A 21,119-nucleotide genomic window follows, 5' to 3' on the forward strand; every position below is an offset into this window, starting at 1 on the left:
ATGCCCAGGCTGGAAGGCAGTAGCATGATATTGGCTCAATGCAACCACCACCTTCCAGGTTCAAGTGATTCTCATGCCTCAGTCTCCTGAGTAGCTGGGATTACAGGCATGCACCACCATGTCTGGCTCATTTTTCTATTTTTAGTAGAGACGGGGTTTCACCATGTTGGCCAGGCTGGTCTCAAACTCCTGACCTCAAGTGATCCACCTGCCTCGGCCTCCCAAAGTGCTGGGTTTATAGGCGTGAGCCACTACGCCCAGCCCAAACACCTATTATATACCACAGGCTTGTGAATTATTCATTATTTCTCTAACTCTATGAGATTGTATTTTTTATTCCCATTTTGCAGATGATAAACGAAGGCTGAGGGACATTAAGACAGAGAACAGTGAAACTGGTTCTGCCTGCATATCATTTCACCTCTGAGTCTGAGATTCTTCATCTAAACAGAGAGATCTGCAACCTCACCAGATAACCCAAAAAAAATTAAAATCAAATTGCTATAATCATAGTACCTACCTCATAGGGCTATTGGGACATGATGTCTACGAGGAACCTGACAGTGCTTGGCACACAGCAAGACCTTGATATGGGGAGACAGCAAGACTGCCACCACGAGCCCTAGCTCCACCACCACTAAATGACTTGTTCCAAGACAACCAGAAAGGGGCCTCCACCCTCTGTCGCCAAAGCTCCTGCTTCCCTCCATACCACAGAGCCTTCCTGTGAGAGAGTCTGTGTGTCTTTATCTCTCTTGCTGTCGTCCACAAGTGTTCTAAAGATTTAGCAGCACTTGGCACTGTTTTGTCTCAGATCACAATCAGCCTGAGGTCCATGCTCCATTAGGAATGTCTGCTCATTCCTAACCGCAGTGTTTTCCACACATCCTTCTGATGGCCTTTGGCTTTACATCCTGCAGCTACGCAGGCTCCTTGGCCAGGAGGAGCCTGGAGGGGCCGAGCCGCCTTTTAACAAGTAGCATGGGTCATTCCCCGCTAGGGGCTCAAGAGTCCTCACAGAGCAGGGGCCGCAGTGGCTGTGCATCCGGTGCTGAACCTTCTCTCTCCAGGGAGGCAGGTGAGAAAGCTGAGAAGGAGCAGTGATTTCAAAAACGGAACGGGACCTGCCTGGGGAGGCAGTTGCTGGGCCTAGGATTTAGGTCCGTAGTCTGTTTGCCAGAACTGAAGCTTCAGTTGTAAGAAACTTCAGGGAGAAGCTGGCCTGTCAGCTCACCAAGGAAGGAACCTCTCGGGATGGTGGGCCCCCTGACCTTTGTCCCCACCCTGAGACTGCCATGTAGCTCGGTGAGTAACCCCCGAGCTGGGGTGGTAGCTCCTACCTCTGAGCCTCTTCCCACCTTCCTCAGATGTCGGTGGTCCACAGTGGCCGGGGACTTGCTTCTATGAATGACATATGATTGCCTGTGTCTATGCCACCACTTCCCCTGAGGAAGTGGGTTGTCACTTCCTCAGGGTCAGCATCACCACGACATCCAGCGCTGCCCTTAACTGCAGAAACAGAAGGCGCCGATACAGTGTGACACAAAAAGAGATGGAGAGGAGATGAGCAAGCTCACCTTTACTCAGCCCTGACCCCACACCCAGCCCTATGCTGTGCTGAAGTTATTATTCATAAATGTCCACAAGACTCCAAAGGAGTCTTATTCCTACTCCCAGAGAAGGGAATCAAAGCTTAAAAATAACCTTCCCAAGGTCATATAGCCAAATGTTTAGTGAAGTCAGGGTTCAAAGTCAAACGCTGAAAGATGTGTGCTCTTCCCCCCATAGTAGAATGCCTTCCATAGCCCCCCAATCTATACCCTCCTGCTGCCCTGTCTTTTTTAAAATTGAAATTTTAAAAAGGCAAACTCGGTGTTATTTCAAAATTTTATTTAAAGTTGAGAACAACTGTTTGAAGAGAGCTGTCAGTGGATTTACGCACTCTGGTGAACCTAAATTGGAAAAAGCAGGCACTTTTACAGCAGCACATCCTCATGCGGCCTTAACAACCTGACCCAGAGCAGGGAACTCGGTGTGCTGCAGCGCCAGTGACCAGGCAACCCGTCTCCTGGGCTATTTTCTACATACAGGTTTTGACTCAGGGCTCCCATCACCAGCAAAATGTGAATGTGAAATGTCTTTTTTCAGGTGGGGGATGCGGTGCGTGATCTTGAGCCATTCTTTTTTCAGGTGGGGGATGAGGTGCGTGATCTTGAGCCATTTACCTCCTTTCATGGCCAACCACAACCAACTGGGACCATCAGAGGGATGGGATGAAGGAGATTTGTACCATTCAGAAGGGATAACTGAAGGGATAACTGAAGGGGTTCCCAGCCCAGGGCCCTTCCCCTTTTAGGAACAGAAAGATCACTACTGTGGTGGGGGGAGGGTGAGATCATATTAACCCATAAAAGGACTACCGTATTGCGTTCCCTTGCTTTTGACTGAGTTTACTCAAACTTGTGAGGTCACGTTTGTTGCCTCTGGTTGACCAGACGCCCGCATATGCAGTTATATACATATTTGCTTAATTTTCTAAAAAGAGAAACAGTGAGTTAGTTGTGTATGCTGTGTGTTTGGAAGAAAACATCTCAAGGCATGACATCCATAGAGAACAGCTGATAGGTTAAAAACAGAGAACTACTGGGACGTGGAAGCTGCGAAAGAATCAGGGGAAACATCCTCAACTGAAGTTTGCATAAGATTGAATTTTGGGGCCGGTTGCGGTGGCTCACTCCTGTAATCCCAGCACTTTGGGAGGCCGAGGCGGGCGGATCACAAGGTCAGGAGATTGAGACCATCCTGGCTAACACGGTGAAACCTGTCTCTACTAAAAATACAAAAAAATTAGCCAGGCGTGGTGGCAGGTGCCTGTAGTCCCAGCTCCTTGGGAGGCTGATGCAGGAGAATGGCGTGAACCCGAGAGGCGGAGCTTGCAGTAAGCCGAGATTGCACTACTGCACTCCAGCCTGGGCGACAGGGTGAGACTACATCTCAAAAAAAAAAAAAAAAAAAAAAAAAAAAGATTGAATTTTGGATGTCTTGGGTAGTCAGAAAGAATCACATCCTTTATAATTTGGTATTTCTGGATGGTGAAATGAACAAATCAGTAAAGACATCCTAAATGATGGAAAAGACAATGGTGTCTGTGAGTTTCTTTACCCATATCTCCATCACAATGTGACCCTGCACAGTCTCTCTGTGTGCCCCCTTTAGTGACATTCCCTGCTTAGAGAGGTTTCACATCTGCCAAGGCCACTCATTCTGAAAGGGAGAAATAATGTGTATTGGAACAAACTTTATGATTGACTTATGCTGGGTCACGGATGTCCTATGCACCAAGGACAACTAATGAGGCAAGAAGTAACTGAGCTATCACCAAAAAGCTGTTTGCAAAGTTATCTGAACATTCTTCCTACATTTAAGGCCCTGTCTACATTTTGCCACATTTTAAAGTTTCTTTATAGGTGTTTGAAACATGACCATTTCAAACTATGATTTTGAAATGAAGTTCCATGAAATCCCTTAGGCATACGAGGCACTGCTGGGTGATGAACGCAAACTTGATTCACTTGTATTGGCTCCTCCAGATGCTGAATCATTATGATGCCAGATTTCAGGGAGAAAAAGCACATAGAGAATACTGGACACGATTTCTATCGTTGTGAACAAAGGTGAATAGATAGATGGCCCATTTCAGCCAGGCGAGGGATTCAGGGATGCTGAAACAGCAGCCATACAGCTAACAGATTTCTATGCAAAAAATATGCCACTATCCAATCTGTCTCCCACACACATCTTCTCTCTCTACTTTTCCTCAACATTCTATCCAGGACCACGTTTCTAAGCATATTATTTCCCCGCCACCATCTAACCAAACTCTAGGCCAGACTTCCAATTGGATTTGCAGAACGTGCACAACATTTCCAAATGGATGGTGGCAATAAAGAAATGATGTCTTCAGTCTGATGAAAAAAATTTAAATTCAACAATGACACCCATTTTTTCACATACTGAATTGCCAAAGATTTAAAAATAATAACAAATAAAAGCAATAATAAGACAATAATATATAATACACAATACAGTTGAGCATCCCTCATCTGAAAACCCAAAATCCAAAATTTTCTAAAATTTCTAAAACACCTGACTTCTTGTGATGGGTCACAAAAATTACTAAGAATATTGCATAAAATTACCTTCAGGCTACCTGTATAGAGTGTATATGAAACCATAAATGAATTTCATGTTTAGATTTGGGTCCCATGCCCACGAAATCTCTCATTATGTATATGCAAATATTCCAAAATCCTAAAAAGTCTGAAGTCTGAAATATGTCTGGTACTGAGCATTCTGTGTAAAGAATACTCAACTTGTGCAGGTAAAAGTGTGTAGGGGAAAAGGAACTCATACATGTACTGCTGAGAATGTAAGTCAGTGCAACATGATAACAATTATCCACATGGATACCCTTTGACCAATACTAGTTCCCCTGCAGGAATTTATCTTACAGATCTGCTCACTGAAGTGTGCAAAGATATAGGTAAAAGAATATTTTTGTGGCTCTGCTAACAATAGTGAAAATTATGTCAATAAGGGAATGGTGAAATAAATTACATCTACAAAGTAGAATATTATGCAGTTCTTAAAAAAGACATAGTATATATAAATCTCTGTTGTGGAAAGAAATTTTTTTATATGCTTCATGATCATACTTGTGCAACAAGAACACAAGTGCAAACTGGGCATGGTGGCTCATGCCTGTAATCCTAGCACTTTGGGAGGTGGAGGCAGGCAGATTGCTTGAGCCCAGGAGTTCAAGACCAGCCTGGCCAACATAACGAAATCTTGTCTCTACAAAAAATACAAAAATCAGCTGGGTGTGGTGGCACATGTTTGTAGTCCCAGCTACTCAGAAGGCTGAGGTGAGAGGGTCACCTGAGGCCAGAAGGTTGAGGCTGCAGTGAGCTGATATTATGCCACTGCACTCCAGACTGGGCAAGAGTGAGACCCTGTCTCAAAAGACAAAAAAACAAGTGCACACACACATTTGCATATGCATAGAAGCTGTGAAGCCCATACACTGAACCACTGCCATCTTTGGGTAGTGGGACTGAAAGGCATGGTGAAATTGGTGACTTTAAGGTTTTACTTTACTAACTGCAGATTTGTTTTTCATGTTTAGGATGAGCTTAAATTGCTACTATAATTTTAAAAATTAAAATGAATGATGGCATCCCCTGTGACAGGTGCCCCGAGCCTGCTGATTAAAGCTAATGAAGGAAAGGAGAACAAGGCCTCAACTAAAATAATGAATCTATCAAGAATAAAAAAAGAGGGTATGTATTCACACAGAAACCCTAGGCACAGTGGCTATTCATTGCTACAGTAATATTTAAAGATGTAGCGCACCCACGCTGGAAGTGGAACTCTCATAACAACCACTAACTACTTGGAACTGCTCTGCTAGGTAACATATACGTGTGTGAGTGTGTGTGTGTGTGTGTGTTTTCAGCGAAATTTTTTTCCTGAATATGAAAGTCACATATGCTCATTGTAAAATATTTTACAGCCGGTGCAGTGGCTCACGCCTGTAATCCCAGCACTTTGGCAGGCCGAGGTGGGCGGATCACCTGAGGTCAGGAGTTCAAGACCAGCCTGACCAACATGGTGAAACTCTACTACTAAAAATACAAAAATTAGCTGGGTGTGGTGGTGGGCACCTGTAATCCCAACTACTCGGGAGGCTGAAGCAGGAGAATGGCTTGAACCCAGGAGGTGGAGGTTGCAGTGAGCCGAGATCTCACCATTGCACTCTAGCCTGGGCAATAGGGCGAGACTCTATCTCAAAAATAAATACATAAAAAAAATAAATAAATAAAATAAATAATAAAACATTTTACAAAACAGAAATCTAAAGTCCTTCATAATTCTACTTCCCAAAGATAGCCATGTTTATGGTATTATAGCGTTTCTTTATGCATGTCGAATAATCTATGTATTTTTTAAAAATCAGGCCAGGCGCAGTGGCTCACACCTGTAATCCCAGCACTTTGGGAGGCCGAGGCGAGCAGATCACAAGGTCAGGAGTTCGAGACCAGCCTGATCAACATGGTGAAACCCGTCTCTACTAAAAGTACAAAAATTAGCCGGCATGGTGGTGTGCACCTGTAATCCCAGCTACTCAAGAGGCTGAGGCAGGAGAATCACTTGAACCCAGGAGGCGGAGGTTGCCGTGAGCTGAGATCTCACCACTGCACTCCAGCCTGGGCGACAGAGCAAGACTCCATCTCAAAAAAAAAAAAAAAAAAAAATGGGGTCAGGATTTTGCAACTTGTTTTTTTTTCCACCAAGCAGTGAGGCAGGTATCTTTCCATATAAGTAGACCTAGGTATACTTCATTCTTTTAAATAGCTCCATAGTATTCCATTATATTGCTATGTCATAATTAAAAATAAATCAATCCTTTATTTTTTATATATATTTTTTGAGATGGAGTCTCACTCTGTCGCCCAGGCTGGAGTGCAGTAGCGCAATCTCAGCTCACTGCAACCTCCGCCTCCCAGGTTCAAGTGATTCTCCTGCCTCAACCTCCCAAGTAGCTGGGACTACAGGCATGCACCACTATGCCCAGCTAATTTTTATATTTTTAGTAGAGATGGGCTTTTGCCATGTTAACCAGGCTGGTCTCAAACTCCTGACCTCAAGTGATCCACCTGCCTCGGCTGGGAATACAGGGGTGAGCCACCATGCCTGCCCCTTATTAGATTTTTAATCTCCTTCCAGATGTTTGGTTTTATAAGACTGCAATCAACCATCCATGTATGGGAATCTGTGCACATGAGTACTTCCACAGATGAGCTCCTAGAAGTAGAATACAGCTTGATTGGAGGTGACATATATTCTTTAAATCCTCATTACAACCCTATGAAATAGGTATTATTTCCCCCACTATTACAGAAGAGGCAACAGAGTATCATAATGGCTCCATAACTTCACCTGTAAAGTGAGGGGCTGAACTAAGCTTCAGACCCAGGTCCAGCTGAGCCCAAAACACACATTTTTTCCACCATGAGACCCAGATTCACACGCAGCAGGGGAGACAGAAGGATTCAGCAGCAGTGGGCAGTGGGGCCAAGCAAAGGGCCCTTGAGCCAATGTACCATGCAGGGAGGCACTGGGATTGGAGCCTGGGGACATTTGTGAAACCACAGCCCAGAGACTTCACATTCTGGTGCTGTTCTCCAACGTGACTCAGTTAGGGCTTCTGGGGTTCTCATCTATAACAGAACCATAACGCTTCCTCTATATCAGTGTCTTTCAAACTTTGTTTTTTGTTGTTTTTGAGACAGAGTCTCACTCTGTCACCCAGGCTGGAGTGCAGAGGTGTGATCTCGGGTCATTGCAACCTTCACCTCCTGGGTTCAAGCGATTCTCCTGCCTCAGCCTCCCGAGTAGCTGGGATTACAGGTGTGCACCACCAGGTCCGGCTAATTTTTGTATTTTTAGTGGAGACGAGATTTCACCACGTTGGCCAGGCTAATCTCGAACTCCTGACCTCAAGTGATCCACCAGCCTCGGCCTCCTAAAGTGCTAGGATTACAGGTATGAGCCACTGTACCCAGCCCAAATTTTGGATTACATGACACTCAGTAAGATCAATATTTGCCTTGTGACACAGGTATACACATGTATAAAACTGAAATAGAAATGTCATAAAATAATAATTCTATTAGCTAATTGCAATGTATTGTAAATTTTTCCCTTACATAATTAAAAAAAAAAATCCCCAATTTGAAAATTCTGTAGTAAATCCTGGTAAAGACTATCTTTTTTTTTTTTTTTTTTTTTTAGATGGAGTTTTGCTCTTGTTGCCCAGGCTGGAGTGCAATGGTGTGATCTTGGCTCACCGCAACCTCCGCCTCCCAGGTTCAAGCAATTCTCCTGCCTCAGCCTCCCAAGTAGCTGGGATTATAGGCATGCACCACCACATCCAGCTAATTTTGTATTTTTAGTGGAGACGGGGTTTCTCCATTGGTAAGGCTGGTCTCGAACTCCCGACCTCAGGTGATCCGCCTGCCTCGGCCTCCCAAAGTGCTGGGATTATAGGCGTGAGCCACCACGCCCGGCCCTGGGACTATCTTTATCTCCCCAGGTTGGTGAACATGTGACAAAGATGACCGTCCAAATTCCTCATTCTGATTCAAGTTCCTTCCTAAGCTGGTCCCATTTCCCCTGCTCACTCAGCCAGTTCGGTCATACTCCATGGCCCAGGCCAAACTCAGTCTCGTCTCTCACTTTAGCCTCCCATGGCTCCCTTCTTTGGGGGAAAGCTCTGTTCTACAAAAATGGATGCTAGCACAATATAATATGCTTCATGTTGGACTTGTATAGCTTGATCATTAAAATGGTCATTTTTTTCCCCACAAATATTTAAGGAGAGGCTTGTCAATTTTCTAAGGGCTGCCCTTAAATTTTTAAATATTCTTGTCATTCTTTTTGGAAGCACCTATTATGTTATCATCCTTATCTTACTCTTTTTTTCTATATTGTTTATTAGTCTAACTCTAGCCTATGGTTCAAGCTGTTTTTGTTTTTTTTTGACACCATCTTGGCTCATTGCAACCTCCGCCTCCAGGTTCGAACTATTCTCCCGCCTCAGCCTCCCGAGCAGCTGGAATTATGGGCATGCGCCACCACACCAGTTAACTTTTGTATTTTTAGTAGAGATGGGGTTTCACCATGTTGGCCAGGCTGGTCTTGAACTCCTGGCCTCAGGTGATCCGCCTGCCCTGGCCTCCCAAAGTGCTAGGATTACAGGTTTGAGCCACCATGCCCAGCCAGTTCAAGCTGTTTTCTAACATCACTTTCATAGGCTCCGTGACATTTTCCACCTTCTAGATTAGCATTTTCACTGTGCTATCCATTTGCTTTGCTTTAATGTTTACAGCACTGGAGAGACTGTTCAATGACTTAGAGATGCTAAGAGGAGAGAGATGCCTGAATGAGGACTAATTTCACAAGTTGGTATTAGATTATTTGTTAATCTTTTCTGCAGGGACTCTCATAATGCATCTTAAGATAAGGAGGGTCCTCTGTACAACCTTCCCCACTCAGCCTTTCTCTTTCTGCCCTATCATAGAATCGTAGCCTCTGTCTTGACAAGCCAGCCAGCAGCACTTGATGGAGTTCATCCAAAGCTGTGCTTTGCCAGCACTTTGAAAAGGAGGGAACTCCAGTGTTTGCTTAGTTCATTCTCAAGTTTCTTGTCAAGATTTGGAAACAACAAAAATAGTTATCATGAGAATGATTGAGAACTTCTGAAATTCAATATTTTGGGGAAAAAACTGTGTGTTTGCGTATGTATGTATTGCTACTTTCTCTAAGCTGGAAAAATGATTGATACTAGTAACTCACAAAAAAGGTAAACATCTTTTCCTCCATGCTTCTCTTTACCATTTGAAATTCTGGAAGTTTCTAGGATTAACTGCTTCAGTAGGAAAACTGCAAAGATACCATACGTATTGTATCTTACCATTCCACTTATTTGAATTAATGTGCACTTTTTAAAAATTGGCTGGGAACAGTGGCTCACGCCTATAATCCCAGCACTTTGGGAAGCTGAGGAGGGCAGATCTCCTAAGGTCAGGAGTTTGAGACCAGCCTGGCCAACACGGCAAAACCACATCTCTACTAAAAATACAAAAATTAGCCAGGCGTGGTGCCACGCACCTGTAATCCCAGCTACTTGGGAGGCTGAGGCAGGAAAATCACTTGAATCCAGGAGGCGGAGTTTGCAGGGAGTTGAGATTGTGCACTCCAGCCTGGGCAACGAGAGCAAAACTCTGTCTCAAAACAAAAACTGAAACAAAAATAAACCTATTTTCGGCTCACAATTAAGACAGGAATATAGGCAAAAGCTAAGCAACACACTCAAATAATCTAAGTCCATTTTTGTAATTATTACCAATAACATAATTCAGAAAATTGAAGCATGTTTTAAATTTGATTTTCTTACCTTGTACACTACAGAACTAGATAAAAAATTAAAGTGTACTTAAAGGTTTCCTTCAGAAGGGATAGAAAAATGTTTTATTTTCTCAAATTAAATAGAAGTTACTGCAATAAATAATTCTGTGTTGCAGATGAACCAATTATTTTTCTCCTCATACTGTTTTTAAAATTATCAAAATAACATATATGCATAGTATATAAAACATAATATTGACTTCCTATGATAGGGTATTAGGATTCAGACTTTTTTTTAACTTTTTCCTCACAATGCAATGTACTTTCCCCCTTCTCTTCCTCCTAATTTCCCAATACGTACATTTTTAAAAACTAATTTTGTTTTTGAACTGGAGTGCAGTGGTGCGATCTCGGCTCACTGCAAGCTCTGTCTCCTGGGTTCAAGTGATTCTTCTGCTTCAGCCTCCAGAGTAGCTGGGACTACAGGCACATGCCACCACACCCAGCTAATTTTTGTATTTTTAGTGGAGACAGGGTTTCACCATGTTGGCCAGGCTGGTCTCGAACTCCTGACTTCAGGTGATCTGCCCACCTCAGCCTCCCAAAGTGCTGGGATTACAGGCGTGAGCCACCATGCCCGGCCTAAAAATTAAATTAACATTCATATTATTCAACAACTGTGTAAATATTTTTCACTGTAGTGGACCCTCATTGCATTTCCTTTCTTGGACATCTTTTTGTTTTCTGGTAGGTAGTAATTATCTTTTTTGTTTCCATTTGCTTAGCTTTCTAGGTTCCTATCACTATTTGTCACCATACTCTCCAACAGAACTTTAAAACTTCCTCTCATACCACTTGGGCTACTGACTTATTGGCAGCATCCTCGATCCTGCTCCACAGGGCCTGGATTCACCTCCAAGCCTGCATCTCTACAGCTGCTTCCAACCATCATTTTGGAAATTATCTTCCCTTCTTCTCTGTTCCCTGGGTCCTCTGTCTTCCCTGTTCGTGTATTTGTGATGTCTTCTAGAAACTTCCTGAGAAAGGATGCATAGGCAGAAAATTTTTTGAGACTACGTTTTATGAAATGTCTTTATTTTACCTTCTCACTTGATTGACAGTTTGGACATAATTTCCCCTTAGAATGTTACAGGCATTTCTCCATTGTTGTTTAGTTCCCAGTAATACTTTAAAAGAAGTCTTAAGTTATTCTGTCCTGATCCTTTTATCTCCCCACCGTCACCCAGCCACAACCAAAGCTTTTTGCATCTCCTCTGTATCCCCACAAATTTCACTATGGTGTGTTTTGATATGGAACTTAGAAAAACGTTGTTTTTACTGAAGTATAACATACGGAACAGTACAAATCGTTTTACAAAATGAACAAACATTTTGTGTAACTAATACCTAGATTAAGAAACAGCGCTACCAAGAGCCACTACCTGCCCCTCATGAGAACCGCTATTGTAATTTCCAGTACCGTAGATCAGTTTGCCTGTTTTTGAATTTTTACAGACACGAAATCATTATAAAATATGTATTTTTTTTTTAAATGTACTCTTTTGCTCCTGGTCTCTTTCATTCACCATTAATTTTGTCTGATTCACCCACGTCGCTGCATGTGGTAGCAATTCATTCATTCTTGTTCCAATATATATATAATTGATGTATCCAATTTTAATGAGGATGGACTTGTGACTACTTCCATTCTGGGGATACTAGAGATAGGGCTGTCATAAATGTTTCTGTACATGCCCTCTGCTGAATAGATATAGTTCTGTTGGATGGCATATGACATTTTTCATTTTCAATCTGAATTCTTTCTTCAGTTTGGTGAAAATTGCTGGAATTAATTCTTTCATGATTTCTCCCTTCTTCTCTTTTTTAAAATTTATTTTTTAACACAACATCAAGTTTCCTTTATCATCTATAACACAGTTATACCCAAACTTTCTAAGACCAAACAGACAGTCCCCTGCCCAGAGCAGGAAATTCCAATGAGCCCCTGAAGACACACAAAGGTGAATGTGGAAGATCACAGTTCCAGCTGCAGGTCACAAGTCTTCCATTCAAACAATCCATGCTTTTCATTTCCGTTTGTTAAAGAAAGCGTCTTACAGGACGTCGTTGAAAAGAATTTCATCCCAGACACCAGGTTTCTTCAATAATACACAGCTCCATGAAATTTGTGTTTCCATCCGACTGACAGGAATACAAAGTAATTTTTATTTTTTTATTTTATTTTTTGGTGGTATAGAGAAGTAAAACTATCAGTCCGATTCCCTTAGTAATAAAGAAAAGGAGAGGAAAGAAAGCATTTGGGCTTTGCTGGATGCTGGTTTCTACTTGTCTGAGGGTGTGACTTCAAAGGAGTTAAATCACCCTGACACCACTGCAGTGATTAGTACTAGCAATTTTTTCTTTCTTTCTCTTTTCTTTCTTTCTTTCCTTTCTCTTTTTTTTTCTTTCTTTCTCTCTTTCTTTCTTTCCCTCTCTCTTTCTATTTCTTTCCTTCTTTCTTTCTTTCATTCAAAGATGATACAAAGAAAAATACCCCCATGGACATAAAAATGGCCCAAAGGTGTTTTGTTTTGTTTTATTTGAGATATCGTCTCACTCTGTCATCCAGGCTGGAGTGCAGCGGCATGATCTCGGCTCACTGCAACCTCCACCTCCCGGGTTCAAGAGATTCTCCTGCCTCAGCCTCCCTAGTAGCTGGGATTACAGGCGCCTGCCACCATGCCCGGCTAAGTTTTGTATTTTTAGTAGAGATGCAGTTTCACCATGTTGGCCCAGCTGGCCTCGAATTCCTGACCTTAAGTGATCCACCCACCTCAGCCTCCCAAAGTGCTGGGATTATAGCTGTGAGCCACCATGCCCAGCCGGCCCAAAAGTTTTTTACTGAAGATCAATTCTCCCTCTGCCCACCCCCACCGAAAAGGTACAAAATGAACATGTAATTGAGATGGCAGCTCCATCGGGCATTCCAATTCACCCAGCCACTTATTCCCACAGAGGTGAGGGGATCAGGCATTAGGTTTTATTAGTCATGTATTTGTAACCAGATGTGTCCTCAGCAGCTTACTTGAAGGCCATTGATCCTTTGAACATGTGTAGAGAAGCATGGCCGTCGTTCACCGACTGTCCATATCTGAGCATATTCAGCTACCATGAAAACTACAAAGGAAGGAAAAATATATTTACTCCAAAATTCATTTACTGGGAGTTTTAAGTGCCCTCTCTTCCACAGAGCCCCAGAGTAGTGCTAATGTGCTCGGGGCTGCTGTATTTTCCAGCATGAGCTCCCATCCTCTGAGGGTCCTGAAAAGGATTGGTCCTAGAGTCTTCATGAAAGGAATGAGGTGGAACACGTGTGGCCCCAAACCTGATGGTACGGGGAGTGGTGGGGGTGGCAGGGCAATGTTCACCGCAGTGGTGGAGGATCACTTAGGGGTAGGCTGAAGTAGCTGGCCGCTGCATCCTCTGCTGCAACAGGAGGAAGAGCTCATGGCAGTTCTGGAAAAGGCTCTAGTTTCATCCCAGAGTACGTGGTTCCGTCTATTTTTTTCTTTTCCTCTGGCTGCTTGAGATCTTCTTGATTTCACGTTCAGTCTGTGGCCATTACAATCAACTTACTAAAGGACTTCTCAGCAGCCATGTCTGTAGCCTGCCTTGTGGAAAACTGGGTGAAAGCACCCTGCTGCTTCTGCATTAGAGTGATCGTCAATCTCTCCAAACTGGTAGAAATGATTTCTCTGATCTGTTTCACCCAGACCATCCACTTCTAATGTGGTGAGAGTCTTGTCCTCTGGAGGGTCCAGGTGAGGCATGGTTGAAGTCTGCTTTAGAAGCTTATCTGCTACAGGGTCATTGATTCCATAATATGAGTCTTCAACATTTTGATCAGCAAGGGGATCATCCAGATCTGTAGACTTCTTGTGTCTGTAGGGACGCTCCTCTTTTCTCTGACACTTTCCTTTCACCCAGCAGGAGCAAATGTGAGGCTGATTCCTTTGATAGTAGGGTATGGTCCAGGCCAGTTTGAGCAGCACGACACTGGGGGATGTGTCATTCCCCAGCATGCTAATTGGACGTGTTCCATCAGAGTTACAGATCTCTCTCCAAATTCTGTGTGTAGAACCCTCGGTTGACATCTGACTTTGGCACATTACTTTCAAAAGACAATGCTGTGTCATGAACCTGGATGTGCAGGCCACACTCTAGGTCTAAGAGGCAGTTCTGACATTCTCCAATTTACTGCAGATTTGGCACACTTTAGTCTCTTTTTTTTTTTTTTTCTTTGAGATGGAGTTTCGCTCTTGTTGCCCAAGCTGGAGTGCAATGGCGCAATCTTGGCTCATCACAACCTCCGCCTCCCAGGTTCAAGCGATTCTCCTGCCTCAGCCTCCTGAGTAGCTGGGATTACAGGCGCCTGCCACCACGCCCAGCTAATTTTGTATTTTTAGTAGAGACAGGATTTCTCCATGTTGGTCAGGCTGGTCTCGAACTCCCGACCTCAGGTGATCCACCCGCCTCAGCCTCCCAAAGTGCTGGGACTACAGGCGTGAGCCACTGTGCTCGGCCTAGTCTTCTTTAAAAAAGCATGTGGACCCCAGGGCACCAGTGAAACACTGGGAATGGCCTGGCACAGAGACTGCATTCCTTCTTGTATGTTTTTTTCTCTTTTGGGGTGTGTGTGTGCATTTCTTTTATTTCTTGATACAAACACATAAATGGATCAAAAAGTACGTTCATCTAGAAAAATGGACTTCATCCAAAAATGAAAAACAAGTTTCAATGAATTTAGATTTCCTGGCATTTTACCCCTAACCCTAAGGGTTAAATTTATTGTCCACTTACATGCCCATGTTTCTGACCCAAGCTAAGGGGCTGGAAAACGAAACTCAGAGCTAGGTGTGGTGGCACATGCCTGTAATCCCAGCTACTTAGGAGGCTGAGACAGGAGGATCACTTGAGCCCAGGAGTTCAAATCCAACATGGGCAATGTAGCAAGACTCCATCTCTAAAATTAAAAATCAGAACAATCTCATGTAAATATGGGAAGTCTTGCATTGATAAAACCTAAGATTTCCTGGAAATAAGTGGGAAACCTCTAATCCTACCTGGATAGTGCTTTTCTGGGGGGTTTTTCAGCACAAGTGTAAATTTCACAAAGCACCTTCAAAAACTGGGCTACGCAGTATCACAGGCATGGCAGTAGGTTCAAAGGCTGGATTCAGGGGCCATGTAAATAACAGGAAAAGCAAATCAAGGACCAGATGCTGAGACTTCCCCCTGAGTTCCACATTTGGGAGAACAAGGAGTTGACTCCTACGTAGTCTTCTGCTTCTTGGCAAATGGTGGCTCAACTACATCTTGTGCTTCAGTTGCCTTTTGTTTGAAGAACTTTGTGTTCTGGGTATTCTCTTGGCCCCATGTTGGGTAGAAAGAGGTGGTGTCTCAATCCCCACCATGGGTGTACTTGGTATAACCAGAGTGCCCAAAGTTCTTGCATGACTTTAGGAAGCATGGCTTTGTTGAAATGATCCTGCAGGGTGGGGGCACTGAAATCTCTTTCGTATATTTCTCATATTTGCCCTGAATGGCTTTGCTGGTAATGACCTTGCCATATGCCTGAAGCTCAGCTTGCTGCTCTTCCTCAGCCAGGTTCCGCAGGTGCTCAATTTCTGCTTCCTCCTTCTCAAGCTCTTCTTCCTCATCTCTGCCCCCTTGTTTGTTTTAGCTTCTGAACTTTCCATGCCTCCTGCTGCTCCTGACTCTCCTCTTGGTGTTGAGCGCATCCAGAGTAGTGCGGACCCGCCTGCTCTCCGCCGGCTCTTCCTTGGTCTCCTACAGTCTGGAGGGGGCACCATGCCTCCTCAGCGTGACTTTTGCCTCCTACTCCGGCTCCTTCTGGTTCAATGCTTCAGCCTCAGGTTCTGGAACTGTCACTCAGCCCTTCTTCCTTCCCAGTGAGGGCCTGCATCAGGCGAGGCTCTGTCTGATCCTCACTGTCTGTGGACTCTCCATACTCAGATCTGCTCTGAGCTCCCCAGGACGACCCTCCTCACCCCCCCACCTCCCACCCCCATGCCCCCCACCTTCCTGTCTCCTCTCCTGTGCTCCCTGACACAGGGTGCTGCACTGCCGTCCCATCTCCTCATCCTCGGTTTCTTCCTCTTCTTCTTCACTGACATCCGCTCATTCCAGGCGCCAGGCACCTCCTTCTCTTCTGAAGCTGCCTGCTTCTATCACTCCAGGCTCCACTGCTTTCCAATGCCGGCCAATCTCTCTTCCTCTTGTCACTCACCTGGTCCTGAAAATGCCACAGCCTGGCTGGCTGGCTGAGCCCTCCTCCTGTTCCTCAGGCTCTGCCTCCTGTTCCTTGGGTTTCCCAATGAATGAAAATTCTTCATCCGCCTCATCAGAGGACTCCACAGGGGCACAGTCTGGCCTTTTTCTGGACACACAACGTTGGACCTTGGACCTTCACTTTCTCTGTGGAAGTCTCCCGTTTCTCACTGTGATGCAGGACGGCCCCGGGGCCGATGCAATGGGCGATTGCTTCATGAGTGCCCTTGGGACTGACAAGTTGATGGGTGGCGACTCCCCAAACTGACTGATTCCAAACTGAACACCTACAATGTCAATGGACAGAAAAATTCCTTTCTGCCAAGGTACATGGGGCACTGCTACATGGCTGATCCCTTCCCGTGCTTGACTTTAGTCATTCAGCTATGTGGGTTTTCTCCAAGGCACATTTGGCACAGATGGGAAGTCCAAATGCATCCTCCAGGCTCTGCCTGTTCCAGGCGCTTTTTTTTTTTTTTAAGACAGAGTCTCGCTCTGTTGCCCAGGCTACAGTGCAATGGTGCAATCTCAGCTCACTGCAACCTCCACCTCCCAGGTTCAAGCGATTTTCATGCCTCAGCCTCCAGAGTAGCTGGGATTACAGGCGTGCACCACCATGCCCGGCTAATTTTTGTATTTTTAATAGAGATGGGGTTTCACCACGTTGGCCAGGCTGGTCTCAAACTCCCAACCTCAGCTGATCTTCCCATCTTGGCCTCCCAAAGTGCTGGAATGGACAGGCGTGAGCCACCGCACCCCAAGCCTGTTCCAGGTGTTAAAACCCAGAGAGGTCACCATCTTGAGAGCGTCTGAGGTGGGAAGTGGGACTCTCCAAGTCCTGGTGTCTTCCCCTGTAAAGGAGAACTTACATACCACTCACCTGATCAAATCAGGCCCATCCAGGAAGTACTCCTGTTGATTAATTTAAGGACTTGGGACTTCACATCAACCAAATCCCTTCAGGGCAACACCTGAACTAGCTTTGTTTGGATACCAGGGAGAGGGTGTGTCTGATTTCAACTAGGGCAGGGATGCTAAAAGATTCTGGGCCCTGAAGGCCCAACTGCAAAATAAGTCTGTCAACGTCTCTAAAAATGCACACCCATGATTTCTGATTTATTTCCCTACCTTATTGAGAGTTTACAGTCAAACAGGAATGCCCAAAACTCCAGCCTCTATAAAACTAACTGAAATTAGCAGTTTTTCCTTCAATCTGGAATCAAAATAATTCAGGCATAAAGGGTCTTACCCATGGACAACAGCAATAGCATCCTTAAAGCAACTCTGCTTATATTGTCCTTGGTATTCAGATCAAACCTCCATTCAGAGCTTTACTGGTCTGAGATTTTCTTTCTGGGGATGGGCATCTGGAATGGTAGCACTCAACTCTCAGCTAGATGTGTCTGTACCCACACCTGCAGGTGACTGCCATGTGGGCAGATTACCCACCCCGGCAGGTCCTAGCGATGTCTCTCTGTCTGGGATTGAACATGCAAGTCAGAGGTTCTGAACCAACCACTCCCCACCTCAGAATGTCCACTTCTGCCCCAAAAGTGAGATAGTGGGAGCCCTCCAGTGATCCACTGGCCTTCATCTCTGTTTCCTAGCCAAAGCTCCTCAAGCCCTAGGAATGGCCAGACCGATAAGAGTATCTTGCTTTGCTAATGAGATGACTAATGGCTGGGGATCCCTAGGTAGCGTCAGGATGGAGGCTGGCACCAGAAAGACCAAGGCAAGATTGGAGAGTTAGAATTTCAGCCTCACTCCCCCAACCCCCAGGGAGGGAAGAAGGGCTGAAGGTTGAGTTGATCAGCAATAGGCAATGATGTAGTCCATCAAGCCTATGTAATGACACTTCCATAAAACCCTCAAAGGACTGGGTTCGCAGAGCTTCTAGACAGCTGAAAATGCGGAGGTTCCTGGAACGTGGTGCCCCTGAAAAGGGCATGGAAGCTCTGCACCCTTCCCCCACACCTGGCCCTATGCATCTTTCCCATCTGTTCCTCTGTATCCACTATAATAAATAGGTCAACGTAAGTAAAATGTTTCCCTGAGCTCTGTAAGCTGCTCTGTCAAATCAATCGAACCTGAGGAGAAGGTGGTGGGAATGCCTGATTTGTAGCCGGTGGGTCAGGAGAACAGGTAATCACTTAAAGATTTACCTCCATTTTTATTCCTGAGCTTTCTCTGCAACTGCAGGGCCCAATCCAGGGCAGGCAGAGAACTGGCGCTTACTGTGCTCTGTTGGAATTCAGGTGAGTCAGGAGGCGCCTGGATGTAGAAACGTGTTCCTCTGCACTCCTGGCCTCCAATCTTTTATATAGCCTCTGATCTTGTTTTAGGTTGCAATATCTTCTCTCTTAAAAAAAGTATTTTTCTTTTCTTATGTTCCCTCCCATGTCTTGTTTCAGTTCTTTTTCTTCCGTTTGCATTGATTTCCATTTCAGCTGGGCAGCTTTCCCCAAATGCATGGTGATCCTTGGCTACCTAGTCGCATTTGAGAGCAAGGCATTTAAAATGCTGATGGATGTGAGGCTGAGGATGGAGGACTGCTTGAGCCAGGAGTTCAAGGCCAACCTGGGCAATACAGTGAGACCCTATCTCAAAACAAAACGACAGTAACAAATGCTGACTCTGTGTGAGGGTGCTGTCACTGGGTGATGAATTAGAGTGCTGGCTGCTCTACTGGGAATAACTGAACATTATTCTTATTAATATATTAATAATATTAATATTATTCTGTTATTCATATAAATTTGGCAGCATAGTTTTGTCAGAAAGGAATCCTCCAACCTGGGCCCCATGTAATAGAAGAGGTTGACAGATCTCAGCAGTCACTTGAAGAATTCTACTCACTTCCTGTTTTTCTACAAGAGAATCCATCCCATTCTCAGCAGTGCCCAGTATTCCTGAGTCTAGAGCTTCACTGTCCAATATGTCAGCCACTAGCCATATGTGGCTATTTGAATCAAAATTAAAACTAAACTTCATTTCTTCAGTCACACTGGCCATATTTCGTGTATTTTTGTTTGTTTGTGGGTTTTTCTTGAGACAAGGTCTCACTCTGTATCCCAGGCTGGAGTGCAGTGGTGCAATCATGGATCACTGTAGCCTCAACCTCCTGGGCTCAAGATATCCTCCTGCCTCAGCTTCAACTTCCTGAGTAGCTAGGACTGCAAGTGTGTGCCACCATGCCCAGCAAATTTTTGTGTTTTTTATAGAGACAGGTTTTCACTGTGTTGCCCAGGCTGGTCTTGAACTCCTGGGCTCAAGTGAACCACCCACCTCGGCCTCCCAAAGTGTTGGGATAACAGGTATGAGCCACCACGTGCAGCCACACTGGCTACATTTCAGGTGGCTATTGAGCCACTAGTTGTTGGACAATGCAGATATAAAGCACTTCCATCATCACGGAAAGTTCTATGGCACACTGCTGGAGACTGAACCTCACGTTTTGTTTGTCTGTTTGTTTTGAGACAGAGTCTTGCTCTGTTGCCAGGCTGGAGTGCAGTAGCGCGATCTCAGCTCACTTCAATCTCTGCCTCCCGGGTTCAAGCAATTCCCCTGCTTCAGCCTCCCGAGTAGCTGGGACTATAGGTGTGCACCACCACGCCTGCCTACTTTTTTGTATTTTAGTAGAGACAAGGTTTCACCATGTTGGCCAGGATGGTGTCGGTCTCCTGACCTCATAGTCTGCCTGCCTTGGCCTCCCAAAATGCTGGGATTACAGGCATGAGCCACTGCGCCCGGCCAACCTCACGTTTTATACTTGGAGAGAAGTGGTTTCCTAACTACACTCTTGAGGAGGGAATCTGGAAGTGTGATTTTCCTTTTTTTTTAGAGACTGGGTCTTGCTCTGTTGCCCAAGCTATAGTTCAGTGGAACAATTAAAGCTCACTGCTGCCTTAACCTACTGGGCTCACGTGGTGCTCCCAGTTTAGCCTTCTGAGTAACTGGAACTACAGGTGGGTGCCACCATGCCCAGCTAATTTTTGTATTTCTTCTTAGAGATGGGGTCTTGCTATGTTGTCCAGGCTTGTCTTGAACTCCTGGCCCCAACTGATCCTCCTACCTCAGCCTTTCAAACTGCCAGGATTACAGGTATGAGCCACCATGCCCAGTACAGTTTAATTATTCTTTATACAATATTTCATTAATTATTGAATTTTCAGTCCCACCATGAATCCACCTTAAGGGGTACCTGAAGGCTCCCCTTTCTTGAAAGTTGACTCTTAACTAACCCCCAACAACACACACATTTGTAGGTGTAAGTTTTGTGCTGTTAATTACCACTGATCCATGTGTCTCCCATCTTTCAAAACATTCTTTATCCCTATCCTACTCCTTCAGCATTACTGATGGGTTTTCGGCAAGGAGCAGAGATAATGTGTGTGGGCCATGCCAAGCCTGAAGTCCTCCTGAGATGTTATTCACATAACTGATGACAAAGGCAATGGGGAAAAAGCGTTCTGCTGCTTAGCTTTGTCAGGTTTTGTCCAAGGTTTGCTTAGTTACAGTTTTAAGAAAATTTTATCATCTCTGATTTCTTTATATTCCATTGTTTTATTCTTTTCCCAAATATTATTTGAGAACTTACTACAGGTAAGGCACTGCTCCAGTTGTAAGTTTTCTCACTTTACCCTCCCATTTCATAAAAAATATTGTTGCTAAACATTTTCAGTGAAAGTTTAATAATTACGTATGTTGGCAAAACCTCATGAACCAAACACAGGGCAAGCTTATTTTCAACTGACTAAAGACTGGTTTCCTCTACCCACAGCCTTAAGCAGAGTCAAGAG

At 44.6% G+C, this 21,119-nt stretch overlaps 1 protein-coding gene and 1 pseudogene across 1 annotated transcript in view; both read right to left on the reverse strand.

Annotated features, from left to right (window-relative positions):
* HMGB1 (high mobility group box 1) overlaps positions 1 to 21,119 on the reverse strand; it is a 153,447-nt gene that overhangs the window by 66,065 nt on the left and 66,263 nt on the right. The gene's annotated exons all lie outside the window — the stretch shown is intronic.
* Positions 10,619 to 19,332, reverse strand: LOC129049620 (pre-mRNA-splicing factor RBM22-like; annotated as a pseudogene).

The sequence above is a fragment of the Pongo abelii genome, chromosome 14, assembly GCF_028885655.2.
Source record: "Pongo abelii isolate AG06213 chromosome 14, NHGRI_mPonAbe1-v2.0_pri, whole genome shotgun sequence".
NCBI classification, from domain to species: Eukaryota; Metazoa; Chordata; class Mammalia; order Primates; family Hominidae; genus Pongo; species Pongo abelii.